Here is a 15,316-nt window from a genome sequence, read left to right on the forward strand (position 1 = left end):
GCCAATCAAGAGCTCTGTTTTGAACAGCTCATTATTTAAGCACCATAAAGGTGCTTAAAATGACTTCAAGGGTCATTTCCTTTTCCTCATTTTACAGATGAGGAAACTAAAACACAGAGATGTTATGTAATTTGACCAAGATCCTTTGGCTAACTCACTAGTGATATTTCTCTTTACACAGCTGTGGAAATTCAAATCCCAGGACCACTGTTTACTAGTTGTACAACCTTTTGACAGGTTAATTTTTCTAAGCCTTAACTTTTCTCCTCTTGAAAATGAAAATTTCTCTGTTCAGAGTTTGTGTGTCAGGCGAGACAATATAGGCCATGGGCATGACCTAACATATAATAAATGGGTAGTAAATGTTAGCTAATGATATAATCAGTTACTTCCAAAGCCAGGAATATAGTAGTATTATCATCCTGGATTTACTTCAACTAAAAGGACCCATCTTGGAGGTATATCTTGTCCTTCCAAATGACCTTCAGCCTTGGTCTTAGTTTTATTTCTCCTTGTTAAGACTGCAGAGCAGAATGAGAACCTGGTAGCCTGTGGTAAATACTCTCTGATACCTACATCTAAAAATTAGGGTGGCCCGGGCTTGGTTTGGTTCAGTGGGTAGACCTGCAGACTGAAGGGTCTTGGGTTTGATTCCAGTCAAGGGCACATACCTGAGTTACGGGCTTGATCCCCAGTGGGAGTGTGCAGTATGCAGCCAATCAATGATTCTCTCTCAACATTGATATTTCTATCTCTCCCTGTCCCTTCCTCTCTGAAATTAATAAAAATATATTAAAAAACAAAAATTAGGGTGGAGCAGGGGCAGGGGGATTACTAAGTGAAACCTGAAATAAAGTCTAAGTAAAGAAAACATCAGAGGGAAAGACAAGATGTGAAAACTCCACCAAAAGGGTCTAAGATGACCTTAGAGAAAAAATCCCAATCTTGATCAGGGAAAGTTAGTTGCATCAGTGAAAAAAACACACACAAAACCACACATGATACAATCAGACAATAGAGATCTTGACACTGGGAAGCCAAAGGTGAGCATTCAGAAGCATTTCCCCCTTTGGCTGACCTCACAGGAAAAACTGATCCAAAGTGAGCAAGTCTATGCAGTTTGCACTTCAATACCTAGAAAATTCCTTCCCTAAGCCCACCCCCTCATCCCCCTGTACATCCAACATCAGAATTCCTTTGGGGATTCTATTCTTTCTCTATCATGATATGCCCTAGTACACAGCAGTGAAAAATCAATACCAACAGGAGTGGGGGTGACAATTCTGAAGACACCAAAATAGTACCTTTTAAACAGCTTTGAAAGCTGTAGTGAGGATGTGACCTTAAGTCTAAAATGAAAAACTATCAGAGTAAGCAAGGCAAATGCAAAACCATGGAGAGACAAGTAGAAATGTAATGGCTTTTCTCAGAAGCATGGATGCACACCCCACCACAAATTCAGCCCCATCCCAGGCAAGCATTCTCCAGGTTCCATCCTGGCTACACCTCTGAGGTGGGGGTCTCTGAAGTCTGAGGACCCTAATAAAATTATTAGGAGCAAGAGTTCGGGAGACTGGCTGTCCCAGTCTGGTCCCCAACTTGGCCTCAGCTTTTCAGTCAAAATGGAGGAATTATTGGAGTAATTGGACAAGTTGCTTAGCCTTTCTACGACCTTGGTTGCCTCATTAACAAGTGTGGGAAAGAGTATGGTGATTGTATCTCATAGCCAACTTCCCAGAGTAGCTGTGAGATAATACTTGGAAAGGATCTGGCACATAGCTCTAAGCTTATTGTATCATTTTGTGAAGTTTCATTCTGTTTAGACCAGGATTCCTCATGGGAATGTGTCCTATGAAAGTGAGGATCTGGTCTGAGTAGGGCTATGATTTCCTCCTGTACACTATTTTGATCCTCCTTCTTTCTTCTGCCAAACATATCAGAAAAACTGTGTTAACAGGAAGCAAATAGAAAGGGAAGGGGAGAAACTCTGTGGGATCCATGTCTTGTTTCAGCAAAAGCTCCATAAGGAGAGAAACCCCAGGGGAAGGAATATGTGTAGAAAGCATAGAGCCAGCTAGATCATGCTGGGGTCCCCCAGACAGTGACAAAAATAAAAATTAGGGGGTTCTCTGGGGGGATGCCTGTCAACTCCACAGCCACTTTGGAGAGATATACTCCAGCCCAAAGTTCCCTGGTGATTTCCTCCTCAGAGAAGGCAACCTGGGATCATGGCTAGAACGCTAGACTGGAGGGCAGAGAGCCAAAGGTCATACTAGGATGATTTATTCTCAAACCAGGACATTTTGTGAGTGAAAAGGAAGACTATTCAAAAGGTTGAGTCAAAGCACTGTCTGGGAAGCCAAGACATGACCACCCTGGTCAGTATTCACTACTGTTCCACATTACACACAAACACAGAAGTAGAAAATTAGAAGATACATGCTGGGGTGGGGGGGAATAAAAAGGGCAGGTAAGTGATGGAGGAGGAAACAAACGTTTTTTAAAAGCACTACTGGTCTACCAGGACTATGTAAAGCCCATTGTATTCATCATCTCATTTAACCCCTGCAGAGTGGGAATCACAGGGGAAGTAACGTAGGAACGTGAACTCAGGATTGTATGAAGCTAAAGCACTTCATCCTGTGCTTCCCCATGCTATCACCTTGGTCCCAGCACTCATGACCCCACTGGTAGGCCACAATGGTAGGCTGAGCTGGTCAGCATGAGCAGATGGATAGAGCACATGGTCATGGAAACAAGCCTTCCCACCCAAAAATTGGCTCCAGCTGGGCCTGTCCTGCCTGTCACCTGGACCCTCTTGCTCACCTTGTTCCTTGCCACTACTTTACAATTCATGACGCCACTGCTCTCTAATCTTCTTCTCATCACTCGCCTGTCTACAAACCAGCCTGGTTCATGATTCTGCTTTATTGCCACCACAAGTTCAGTTCTGTTTCCTGCCTGTCCTGGCTGCCAATTTTCTATACGTAAAGACTCTAAGCAACTTTTAGAACTGTGGCTCTTTCTCTCTTTGTTATCCCAACTAGAAAGTTCCATTCATTGTGGCAAGAGGTGGGTTCAACACTACTATATTAGGTTGAGTGTTCATAAAGATCTTCCTTCCTGAACCCAACACCAAAAGAGGAATTCCCGGGAGAAGCATATGCATTCATATACACATCTTCTCTAAGCTTTTTCTGACTTCCAGCTCTCAGTTTTAATAGACCATGGTGGAATGAAAAATTCACTGAAAATGGAAACTCATAAGTAATCCCCAGATTTCCATCTGATATTAATTTTCTTCCTCCTCACTTAAAGAAAAAGAGGCAATCTTTTTTTAATAATATGTTTTTATTGACTTGAGAGGGGACTGAGTGGGAAAGAAAAACATTGATCACCTGCCTCCTGCATACTTCCTTCTGGGGATGGAACCTGCACCCCAGGCATGTGCCCTGACCATAATCAAATCAACAACCTTTTTGGTGCAAGGGATGATGCTCAACCAAATGTGCCACACCGGTCAGGGCTTGAGGCAGTCTTTTAAATCCACTTCTCTAACATGTGTTGGACCTTGTTCTTAGGCCAGGATTTTTATCAATGCACCAAAATTTACTAAACAATCTATAATAAAAGTGTAATATGCTAATTAGACCAGACGTCCTTCCTTCTGGACAAAACTAAGCAGGCGGGGGCTGCGGCACAAGGGGCAGAACCCCCAACCCCCTATGGCTGCAGCAGTGGGGGAATCCAAGGCTTTGCATGAATTTCATGCATTGGGCCTCTAGCATGTTTCATAAAAAAGAGGAACCAAAGTATTTCTCATTACCTGGCACATTTAGGTGTTTTAAGTAATATTATTTTTTAATCAATGAGGCCCAGATGGGTATGACTTCCCAGCAAATGCCAGGTTAGACAGCCCACATAATTTATGGCGCCATGTAAGCCCTGAAAACTTTGGTGCTATTTGAGTTTACAGAGGAACCATGAATTGAAATTAAATTGCCATTTCTTGGAACAAAATATTTGGAGATTAAAAATATAAAAATTAAAATTAGATTGGTTACAATTCTTGAAAACAGAAATTATGGATGGAGAATCATACCAAACACAGATGTAGAAGAGAAATAAGAATTTCCTAGTCATTTTACTAGAAAACCTAAAAACAGAACAAAGACAAGTAAGCATCTAGTAATCCATAAGCCCTCATTTGCTTATTTTTTAAAATAAATTGATTTTATCCAGTTGACAAATTGCTTTTGCATTTAAGTTCAGGGAGTGGTGCTAATTAAAGTTAAAAGATTCTAAGACCCATGTCATGTTTAAGAAGAAGGCAGAAATATAAAATTTAGTTTGTTAAATATGCATGTTAAAAAACCTAGATTAATCACTAAAAGAATAGACATCATAAGCTCTCCCTTTCCTGAACATGCTTTGAAATTCTTCTCAAGGAAGGAGATTTGGTCCTTATGTAGCATTATCCAAGTCCTTGTAATTAAGTTAGAAGGAAAAGCAGATTCATTTTGAGTTTAACCTTAAACTGAGGTCATAGCCAGCTTTATGTCTGAGTCTCCTATGAGATCTCTACCTTAGGCCTCCCTTGTCTTCCAAGTCCTGTACATCCATCAAAACACAACTTCAAGATCACCAAGTGTGTCATGTAATCTCAAATGAAATCTGCTTTGATGTTCACTTTTCTCCAAGGTTCCCACTTTCACTTTTTAACCTCTATGGATGCTTTCCTTTCTTGATGGCTCAAAAATGATTTTTAAAAAACATTCTTTAAAAAATAAAATATTCTTTATATTCTATCCATTTCTTTTAGTTGTTTTCAACTCACGGGTAATTCAGGATATCTAGGCCCCTTGCTGCTGCAGCTGGAAGTCTGCAACTCCTCATCTCAAACAATATTTTCCCAAATAAGGGCTCAGCCATAGTGTAACAATAATAATAATAGCTAATATTCACTGAGCATTACTATAAGCTGGGTACTGTTAAATGTGTTTTACTTATATTAAGTCATCTAATCCTCACAAAACCACCAAAAGGTCAAACCCAGATAATCTGACTCCAGAGCCTGTTATTAACTACTATACATTCTATGTCTATGAGGCCTGGATGACAAAAGAGTGTTCAGTCTTTCCTAATTAATGCAGCCAGTGAACACTACACAGGCATGCTAGGAGTTGCTTTTCCAATACTGGGAATGAGTCATCCACAGCTTCTTGATGGGCTCCGGGTTTGAGAGAGTCATACCTGAAACCTCAGATGGGTTACAGGTACAACACAAAGCAAGGATGGTAGTAAGGTTTCAACATCCTTATGCCACATCCTTAATGTGGAATGACTCAATGGGACCAGCCTTGAGAAAGAGACTGAGGCTGTCTCTTAGCTCAGTGGAAAAGAGGGTTTTGTCAATTCACCATGGGCCAGGATATGGAAGTGCCATCCCTAGGATATTCCTGAACAAAGGACATGGAACAGGGAAAATTCCAGTCCTGGATAGGATCTTCCTGCCACATACCCTGGCCAACTGAGGCACCCTTCCCCAGACTCTCTTACATTTGGCCTTCTCTCTATTTCCTGCTTCGCAGTAAGAGAAAAGCCTTACCCAGATGGGTTCAAAGTCATCCTCTCGCAGCACTTCCTTTTTCTAGGCTGTGTTTTACCTAACTTTATTCAATACATTTGCAGATAAACTGGTCCATGTCTTCAGAACTTAGAAGAAACTAGGGTAAATACAATTTAAAAAGAGCACTAAAAATTCTGTTCTAATTGGGGAGATAGAGAAGTTGAGTTTTCTGAGCTTTCTGCATTTTTAGTGGTGACAAGTGTAAGTTCTGGAGTCATTCTGCTGGAGTTTGAATCTTAGTTCCATAATCCACAGCTATTTGACTTTAGACAGTTACTTTATATCTCTAAGCCTCAGTTTCATCATCTAAAAGTGGGGATAATAATTATACCTATGTCAGACTAAATGTAGCCCACCAATTTTCAAACTTTATTCTAATCTCAGGACTGCTTCATACTTTTATAAATTATTGAGAATGCTTAAGAGCTTTTATTTATATGCCTTGTATCTATTGATTTTACCACAGCAAAAATTAAAACATAATTTTAAAACTATTTATTCATTTAAAATTAATCCTAGTACCATAGATAACAAATTTTATGAGAAAAACTATATTTTTGAAACAATTAGTGAGAAGAGTTTTACATTTTTTATAACTATTTAAATGTCTGGCTTGATGTAAGGTAACTGGAATCATATATCTGCTGTTTTGATTGAAGTAGATGAAGATAATCTAACCAATCACAAAATGTGTAATTGGAAAAGAGGGTGGTTCAATAGTCTTTTCAGATATTGTGAATATTTGGATACACAACAAAACTCAACAAGTGGTAGTTTCTTAAAGGTTAGTTGACACAAGGACTCAAAAACCATACCAATGAACTTTTTATACTATTACTTTAAGATTTATTGGAATGTGTTGCTTTTTTAAAGACCCATGAGTGAATTTGCAACATAATCCATTGGTCATTTAAAAATATTGGTTCACACAAATGTCAACACAGTGAAAAAGGCAAGAATATTTTATTATTGCCATGAAAATAATTTTGATCTCACCAATCTCTTAAGGAACCCCAGATCCCACAGACCACACTTGAAAACTACTGTTGTAAGATGAGATATTAGCAAGCTTTTTTGGTAAAGGGACAGATAGTAAATATTTTTTTTTACTTTGCAGACCATACAGACTTTGCCACAAGTACTCAACTTCGCCATTGTATCACAAAAGTAGCACAGACTGTACATAAACAAATGATCATGACTGTGTTACATAAAACTTTATTTAAAAAAACAGGCAGCAGATAGGAGTTGGCCCCAGGCTATGTTAATTCTGGTATAAACCATATGATATAATGAATAAAAAGTACTTATCAGAATACTTGGCATATAATTTAATTACAATAATTAGTGGATAAGATTTCTTAGCTCTCCACCACACACACACACACACACACACACACACACACACACACACACACCGATACACACACGCACATCACAGCAGGACTGACAAGCCCTAATGATACAATACTGCTTTCTATTTCCTGCTTTTCATTGTAAGTTGAATAATCAAGTTAACCCAACTGATTGCTGAAGTGATAGATTCAAATTAAAGAAATCCTATCTAATAAAGACAGAATATGCAAATTGACCATCACACTATCACTAAAAATGGCGGTGCCGATAGCCACAAGATGGCAGCGCTTAGTCCCCTCAGCCCCGCCAGAGTCTCCTTTCAGCCCCACGGGCAGGGGTGTGAGGAGAGTGGCCAAAGTCCCCCAGTTCTTTTAGCCCAAACTGATTACTATGGCAAGTGGACCGAGAAGGTTTTCAGAAAGTGTGAGAAGCAATCCTTGGTGGGATCGAGGGAGAGCCAGCAGGCTCAGGGCCACTGCCGCCCAGGGAAGCTCTCAGAATTCGGTTCTGAAACCACAGGGACCCACTCCAGTGGGGGCTGGGGAGGAAGCGACACTGCCGCCCGCCCAGCGCCAGGTCCCGGGTTAGGAAAGCGGGTCCAAGTTGCAGCCACGGTGTCTGGTGGGGCTGTCCCACCCTGGACCATCGTGGCTGAGCTCTGGCGGGGGCAGCAAGCGCCTCTGGGATCACTGTCTGTCCCTGGCCACCTGCGGACACCGGTGGAGCAGGCAGTGAACATTTTAATGAAAATGGGATGCCTGTGCCCCGTGCCGTTGCACCCTGGTCCCCGATGAGGAGAGGGCAGCGGGGGCACAGCCTGGGGACCCTATTAGGAGGCACCAGGGCTCAAGAGGGGCTGGGAGCAGAGGGCCCCAGTTGCCGGGCTGACAGCAGAATAGACCTGAAGTGCCTCCAGCCACTGTCACTCACCAAGCGCTGGGCTGCAGGCCACACTCCAGAGCTCAGCTATAGGAAGCGCCGGTCTGGGATGTTTTTCCTGTTATCTGGCTGGAAGTATAATTAGAGTCATGATTGTAATTTAATTTCTCCAAACTCAGAGCTATTTTCTTTCCAAATACATCAGGGGCCAGAAAATGTTCAAAGAACTGGGGAACCATTCCCAAATCAGGAAGTAAAGTCACAGGGTGTATACTATTGCTACGAATACAGTATTTCCTGCTACTTACAACACATACAGTGTAATGTATTACTTGCCTTCCTATCGCATGAAGTATATATTCTCATAGAGTAATATTGGTAGATATGTTATAATTATGGTGGTATGTCACATCCTATCTATACTAATAAAAGGGTAATATGCTATTTAGACCAGAAGACCTTCCAGATGTCCTTCTGGACAAAGCCATGGTGGCAGGGCCAAGGCAGAGGCGGTTCAGGGTGATCAGGCCAGGATGGGAGGGCAGTTGGGGGCAAGCAGGCCGGTGGGGTCGGGGGGGGGGGGGAGAAGCAGACAGAAGTTGAGGGCAATCACGGGGGGGCAATTGGGGACGAGCAGGCTGGCAGGGGGAGCAGTTGGGGTGAGCAGGTTGGCGAGAGGGCACTTGGGGGTTTAGGCCCCACAGGGATCAGGCCTAAACTGGCAGTCAAACCCAAGAGATCCCAGATTGGAGATGGTGCAGGCTAGGCTAAGGGACACCCCCCCAAATGCACGAATTTAATGCACCAGGCCACTAGTAAATTATAAGAAGGTATTAATAGAAGTTAAGCAAAAATATATTGAGTTTTAGGAGTTTGCAAATTCACTTGACATTGGACAAAGATAGGGCCAGCTATCTGGAGCTCTTATTAAGTAATTTGTAACCTACAATTCTCTGGGCCTCATTCTTCATATGTTCCAAGTGGAAGACATTGTATTATCAGCTTCCTATTGCTACAATAGCATTGTGTAACACCAACTATAAATGATACATAACAATCACATACATTTAGCTCATGAATTCATGTATCAGCCGGGGCTCAACTGACAGAGGCTTGACTAGGTTGAGTGGTTTTGGCTCCATGTGTCTCTCATTTTCTTTCTGGGATCAGCACAGGAGTCTGGGCATTTTCTTCTGATGGCAACAGAGACAGGTGCAAGATGGCAAAACAGAAAGACTTGAGGCCTCTTGGGCCCCAGGCTTGGAATTGTCATCCCATCACCTCAGCCTCATTCTATTGGCCAAAGCAAGTCACATGTCCAAAACAAAATCAAAGCGTGGGAAAATATGTCCCCTTTTTAGGAAGTAGAAAGTCACAGTAACGAGGCAAAGACTGTCGTTCTAGAGAAGAACTGGGGCCATTATGGCATATATTACAATTTGTATCTAAGATCACTTTCATCTCTAATAAAAACTATGCTTTCAATTAAAAGGCTATGTGGTTTGTTTAAGACATTAAGACCCTAGTTTATTTATATAGTTTCTTCAAATTCACTTGTACCAGTAAAAGGAAAGAAAAGACAGGGATGGGCAATGAAAAAAATATGGAAATGGGGAAGAAGAATGGTATAGGTGTGGGATGTGAAGAAAGAGAGAGGAGGAGGAGGGAGAAAAGGAGAGAGGGACAAGGAAAGAAGAGAGATGTGATAGAGAAGGGAGAAAGTAAGAGGATGAGGAAGCAATGTAAAAGGGAAAAAAATAATGACTAAATTTGTTCTTGGAGAATTCCATCAAAATATAAACGGAACTCGCAAAATTATTAAAAGCTTATTTAGTAAAACAATTAGCTTATTCTTAGGAACTGGGTTTTAAAAATATCTCTATTATGATTCTACCCAGAATGAGTTGCATGGAAAATGTGGCTAATATACACTTTATTTTTAATCATTATGTAAAACTGGTTTAGCATAAAACCAATCTAATTACTTTAAACTTGCAAAGCTTTTATTATAAAACAAATCAAATTTCATAGAAAATTATCTATATTTAAAAACTGAAAGTGACATTTCAAATCATACTTCTTTTAATTAAGCTAATTTGCTACCAGTTTCAGATCATATTCATAGCTTTACCCCATCTTTTCACAACATTTACTGATTGGTGTTGGCAGTTTCAGACTTGACGTCTCTGATTTAAAATCTGAGTTTAATTTTAAAGAGTTTCCAGCATATGTTCTGTTATTTTCATCTTGCATGTAATTCCATTTTTATATGTCTTCTTTATTAACTACTTTCTACCATAGAATTTTAGTCCCATAAGCAAAAATAAAATTTTTGAAGAGAGAAAAAAGTCTCAAAATTTTTGTGTTACAGTGCTATCGTGACAAAAGGTTAACATGTTTATAACTAATGACTTAGAAAGCTGGATTCAGCCAAGAATCTGAAACTGTGATGATTAACATTTTCCACCCGTGCAGCCTCTAAACTCTGAAACTGGTTTGAACCAATTCATATTCGGAAGCAAGTGATATGTAGGAGGCAAGAGCACAAACCAAAACTGAAGCATATAAATTCCAGCCCCAGCTATCCGACTAATTGAGGACAAATGGCCAGCATAGGTCTTGTTAGAGGGCCTCTATAATCTAAATTGCTTTTAATGAGCTACTTTTAGAATCAGAGAATCACATCAGTTGAGGTTTAGAAAGAATTTCTTGCCATTGGAACCCATCCACCATCCACCAACCATACCACTGCCCCTCACAAAGGGCCATTCCAATTCACCATTTCATTCAGTCATTTCAGAATCAGTCTACTCAACTTTCCTACATATTACAGATTTAACAGTGGTAGGGGCTGCAGCCTACTAGCCAGCTCCCAGATGCAGAGGCATAACACTGGTCACCTCCTCTCTTTCTGTAAGTCGCCCTTCCTGAAGGTATATGGCTGCCTCTGTGGTAGGCAGTTAGACATAAGCAGAGCAAAGACAATGGGCTAGGGACATAAGGTCAGCGGAGTGGAAACCCCAGGGGTCAGGCAAAGGACAATTGTAGGATGGTTGACCTTTCCTTCCCTAGCAAATCTCTGGTCCCCCTGACCTTTCCTCCCTAGAGATAACCTCTAGGACTCAGTTGTATTTCAATATCCCAAAAAAAGCAGCAAAGCAAACAAGTGACAACAAGGCTGTCCTCAGGACCAACTACACTGAATAATGACACTCCTGCCCTGGAACTGACCAATCAATCAATGGAGACCTAAATCCTGAAAGGACACATCCTTAAAGCTGTTGGTTATTCTATTGAGATCTTCCCCCTGGGGCCTCCCCTAAAATCTCCAGCCTTAAAATCCTTTGGATGGGGGAGAGGGGGTGAGGGACATTGACCCAGTGAGCTCTCCCTCCTGGGAGCATCTTGGAGCCTTTCCATTCCCCACCCCTTCTCCTTTCCCCTCCTCCAGACACTTACCATTATTTTCCTCACTCCCAAGCACCAAGAGCCCTGCCTTTATCTCTATAACTTGTTTTCTAAACCCATTTCTTCTACAAATTACTTACGCTCCTGTATCTACCTCCACCCCTTGCCCTCCCCCCTCATAGCAAGTGTCCTGCCCCACCCAGCCGCTCAACACCTGTACGTGTAAATTAACTTGCCATCTTTGTTAGGATAATTTGCATACTCCTGATTGGTTGGTGGGCATTGCAGAGATATGGTCAATTTGCATATTTCTCTTTTATTAGTGTAGTTGTTATCTTATAGTTTGGGTCTTGGCTCTGAATTCTTTCCCAGCCAGAACTCAAGTACTGAGGTTGCTAAACCCAGGTCCTATCTAACCCCACCAGGCTAACACTCAGTGCTGTTCCCACCACACCCATCCCAGGTCCACTACAATACCCCCATCCCAGGTCCACACCCCCCGTACACTCCCCCTCAGGGCCTAGTGATGGAACTTTTTTAAAATATATATTTTATTGATATTTCACAGAGAGGAAGGGAGAGGGATAGAGTCAGAAACATCAATGAGAGAAAAACAATCAGCTGCTTCCTGCATGCCCCCCACTGGGAATGTGCCTGCAACCAAGGTAAATACCCTTGACCAGAATCGAACCTGGAACCCCTAAGTCCGCAGGCCGACGCTCTATCCAGAGCCTAACTGGTGAAGGAATTATGGAACTTTTTATATTGATCCAGTTTACCTTGTTCTGCGATGACCTGTCTCACACCTTCTTTCCCAGCCCATCCTCACAGTCCTCTCTGTCCAAGAGCAACTTCCTCTGGCCAGGAACTTGGCCTGATTCTGATCTGCAGAACTGTAACTGATTTGTGATTGCATAGTAACCAGATTTTTACATAGTAACTAGGATATATAGTGTCCTGGAATAAGAGCTTGGATTGGGAGGAAAGGACCTGGAGTCTAAGCCTTGGAGCAAGAGGCATAGAACAATAGTTCGCAGCCTGATGGCTCTTTCAACCCCTTTAAAGGAAACAGGGTTTACATAAAATGAAGGGTGGCTTGTAAGGACTTCATTTTTTCTATGGAGAGCCATTCAAGGTTAGATTAGAATGAATTATAGTCATGCACAATTTAACAATAGGATACATGCAGTAAATTCATGGTTAGGCAATTGTCTCCTGCAAACATCACAGAGTGCACTTGCCCAAATCTAGAAGGTATAGTCTACTGCGCCACTCAGCTATGGCTTAGCCTATTGCTCCTGGGCTATGGCTTAGCCTATTGCAGCAGGTCACTGTACAAAACCACCTGGGATGGAGATTTTTTTTAATATATATTTATTGGTTTCAGAGAGGAAAGGAGATGGGGAGAAAGATAAAAACATCAATGATAGAGTGGTAAGAACATTCATTCTCTTTTTGGAATAATCTGTTTATGCTCCTCCAAACACCAAGAAACTCAGCCAGTCCTGGGTTCCTGGACCATTCAGACATTTAGACCCCCATCTTTAGACAGGGCAGAAGAAACAGATGTTGCTTAACAGTGAATTTTCTGGGAAATAGAGGATAGAATTATTTTGCCTACTATTAGTTTCCTCGTTTCATTTTGATTGGAGCAACTAGAGTAGCCCAGAGAAGGAATTTTCCTGGGTAGGAAGAAAAAATAGCCTGTGAGAATGTTAACTTACATGGGAAAAGATTTTGCCAGTGTGATGGAAGTTAAGGATTTGGGGGAGATTATAATGGGTTATCCGGGTAGGCCCAATTTAATCACAAGTGTCTTTGAGAGCAGAGGACCTTCCCAAGAGGAGATGTGACCATGGAAAAAAGATCCAAGAGAGATGCAGTATTGCCAGCTTTAAGATGGAAGAAGGGGTCAAGAGCCTAGGAATGTGGGCAGCCAAGAGAAGCTGGAAAAGACAAGGAAACAGAAGGACCACTGTCCTGATGACACCTCGATTTTAGCCTAGTGAGACATATGGCAGACGTTTGACCTACAGAACTGCCACCAATCTGTGTGGCTTTAAGCCACTAAGTTTGTGGCTTACTTTGTCACAGCAGCAGTAGAAGCTAATATTCATTTCTAATTTTGGCAAGTCTGAAAATAAAAGGCATTCCCAGAACAGAATATGAAAAGTCAAAGATAAAAATCTTTCCATTTCCTATGACTTCCCCTTTGATATCACCAACCTCCCTCTGTCTACCACTGCCTTCTCACACCTCACTTAGCAGCTCATGTGAGGTGGTGGCTTCTCCGCCCCTCTCCTTTGATCCCAGGCCCCAGACCTACCAGCCCTTGCTTTCTGTATCCCTGTCTTCACTCCTTGCCCGGTGTTTGGTAATACTACAGTATTTCACAGTCCCCTCTTTTATATCTCTGCCCTCATATTGGTCCCCTGCCATACCACAACAATTTTAATCACCGCTCTCTCCTTAGTAGACTGGGTAAAGTTTGTCCTGATTAGTCATTGGGAGAACTTTTCCAGAACTGGGAGTGGTCACTTGCAATTTCAAAATTATATCAATGCACTAACTTTGGGCCTGCCTGTCAAAGCCTTTTCTTCTTGCCCTGATCTTATAAATATTTCATTTATTACGAAATAAATATTAAACATTCAAATTATAAGCCCAAACTATAAAAAGAATTACATTCGGCAGAATAAAATGAAGTCTGTCGTTTCAGGAGTTATAATACTAGAATCAAATAAGTACATTCCAAAACGTGGATTATTTGTATTGTCTTGACTGAGTCCCATATTTATTATGACATTGTAGATGAGGGGACAGATCAGCTAGACAGCAGCTCAGAAGCCCAGCTAATCTCACTGAAGCAACAGCTTTGAGCCAGAGGTCACTGTGAAAACATAAGCCCTGAAATTGGTGAAAATTTTGAGAAGCAAATGAAACTGTCCATAAGGGTCACAATGACCTCAGTGGCCCAGGTGACACTCCGGTACACTCGCTGTGGGAGCGCACTGAGCTTCTGCCCCCTGGTGGTCAGAGTGTGTCATAGTTACTGGTCCAATGGTCGAACAGTTGCTTGGGCATATATATGAAATTCATGCACAGGGGTGTGTCTCTCAGCCCAGCCTGCACCCTCTCCAAACTGGGACCCCCTCAAGGGATGTCCGACTGCCCTCTCACAGTCCAGGACTGCTGGCTCCCAACTGCTCACCTGCCTGCCTTCCTGATTATACCTAACCGCTTCTGCCTGCCAGCCTCATCACCCCCTAACCACTCCCCTGCCAGCCTGTTTACCCCTAACTGCCTTCCCCTGTAGGCCTGGTCACACCTAACTGCCATCCCCTACAGGCCTGGTCACCCCTAACTTCCCTCCCCTACAAGCCTGGATGGATCCCACAACTGCCCTCCCCTGCTGGCTTGATCACCCACAACTGCCCTCCCTTGCAGACCTGGTCCCTCCCAACTGCCCTCCCCTGCTAGTCATCTTGTGGCAGCCATCTTGTGTCCACATGGGAGCAGTCATCTTTGACCACATGGGGGCAACCATCTTGTATGTTGGAGTGATGATCAATTTGCATATTGCTCTTTTATTACATAGAATAGAGGCCTGGTACACAGGTGGGGGCCAGCTGGTTTGCCCAGAGGGTGTCCCAGATCAGGGTGGGGGTTCCCTTGGGGCATGGGGTGGCCTGGGCAAGGGGCCTGTGGTGGTTTGCAGGCTGGCCACGCCCCCAGGAGACCCAAGTGGAGGCCCTGGTATCTGGGATTTATTTATCTTCTATAATTGAAACTTTGTAGCCTTGAGTGGAGGCCTGGGACTGCCAGGGTATATGGAAAGCTTGGCTTCCTCCATTGCTGGGGAAACCCAAGGCTCCTGCTCACTCTGTGGCCGCAGCCGTATTAGTTGGGTTAATTTGCATGCTTGCTCCTAATTACCTGGTGGGTGTGGCTTTGTGGGTGTAGTGGAGTAGTGGTTAATTTGCATATTACATATATATATTCTCTAGAGGCCTGGTGCACAAAATTTGTAGGGGGGGTCAGGGG

The 15,316-nt window shown here is 42.5% G+C and overlaps 1 protein-coding gene across 3 annotated transcripts in view; it reads right to left on the minus strand.

Moving 5' to 3' along the window:
- Nucleotides 1-13,642, minus strand: part of TNFSF4 (TNF superfamily member 4) — a 41,037-nt gene extending 27,395 nt beyond the window's left edge. The window contains exons 1-2 of one of the 3 annotated variants that reach the window (XM_084866033.1): nt 13,599-13,642; nt 12,514-12,617 (exon numbers count right to left, since the gene is read on the minus strand). The gene's annotated coding sequence lies outside the window, so the exon portion shown is untranslated. Of the gene's footprint in view, nt 1-7,915; nt 7,989-12,513; nt 12,618-13,598 lie in introns of those variants that run through there. The other 2 variants (XM_084866034.1, XM_084866035.1) reach the window with 2 other exon arrangements.
- Nucleotides 13,643-15,316: the final 1,674 nt, after the last annotated feature.

This window comes from Pipistrellus hanaki, assembly GCF_964339955.1.
Source record: "Pipistrellus hanaki genome assembly, chromosome: 18".
NCBI lineage: Eukaryota > Metazoa > Chordata > Mammalia > Chiroptera > Vespertilionidae > Pipistrellus > Pipistrellus hanaki.